The sequence below is a fragment of the Mastomys coucha genome, unplaced genomic scaffold (assembly GCF_008632895.1).
Source record: "Mastomys coucha isolate ucsf_1 unplaced genomic scaffold, UCSF_Mcou_1 pScaffold6, whole genome shotgun sequence".
NCBI classification, from domain to species: Eukaryota; Metazoa; Chordata; class Mammalia; order Rodentia; family Muridae; genus Mastomys; species Mastomys coucha.
In genome coordinates, this window is record NW_022196912.1 from 95,260,386 (window position 1) to 95,261,630 (window position 1,245).

Genomic DNA, 1,245 nt, shown 5'->3' on the forward strand with positions numbered 1-1,245 from the left:
TTTTTTTTTTTTGAGACAACATTTCTCTGTGTAACAGCCCTGGCTATACTGGAACTTGCTCTGCAGACCAGGCTGGCTTCAAATTCACAGAGATCTTCTGTAGATGAGGCTAGCCTCAAATTCAGAGAACTGCCTGCTTTCAAAGTGCTGGGATTAAAGGTGTGGACCCCCTCCCCCCCACACACACACCATGCAGCTGGAAGGCCATCTTTCACAGAGCACTCACCAAATGTATGTATGGTGCCTGGCAATTAATGTCCATTTTCTGAAGAAGAATCAAGGCCACAGAAAGATGTGACCAAAGTCTAACCGCAAACTGCCTATCCTAGCCTGTGCCTGGCATATGTGATAATGGAGCAAGCGTTCTGAAAGCATATGCCAGAATGCACAACTGGTGTGATGAGAACTGGATGCTGGCCAGGCTTTCTACCCCTCACAGCTGGGGACAGGGACATTTACCAACTTCTGCTTGGGTGTAGAGGCGGCAGACAAGGCGGAGTAGACATATTCCAACTGGAAGCCCAAGTCCCCAGCTTCTGGGTGAATTTGGGCAGTTCTTTCTAAGGGCCAAGCCAGGTGAAATGGGATTTGAGGTGACTCCAGATGGAGAAGGACAGCCCTGGCCTGTGTGGCTGAGCCACACAGAAGTCAGAACTTGGCCCATCTCTATTTAGGCATACTGCTTGCCCTGGTAGAATCTCTGCCTAGCACTGAGGGCCGCTTCCTGTGGCTGGCCCTTATACATTGGGATATCACTCTAAGCCCTGCCTCTCACAAAAGATGCTGAAACAAGATAGGACAACACGATTCTATAATCCCAGCATTCAAGAGTCAGACAGAAGGATTGCAAATTCAAGGCCAGCCTGGTCTATATATGAGTTGCAGGACAGAATGGGCAACATAAGAGACCCTATCTGGAAGAAAGGAAGGAAGGAAGGAAGGAAGGAAGGAAGGAAGGAAGGAAGGAAGAAAGGAAGGAAAGAAGGGAGGGAGGGAAGAAGGGAAGGAGGGAAGAAGGGAGGGAGGGAGGGAGGGAGAAAGGAGCACTTCAAGCCTTTCCTTGCATGTATTCAAACTAAATTTGAGCTGCCACCCTTGCTGGGGCCCAGGAGACATTAACTCTGCATTAACCCATCGGGGCTTTCTTGCAGACCTCAGCCAGCTGAACCATGTTTGGATCAAAGACAAACTTCATAAACTCATGTCCACCCCCAGCTCTCTCTGCACATTAGGCAACAGCAACTG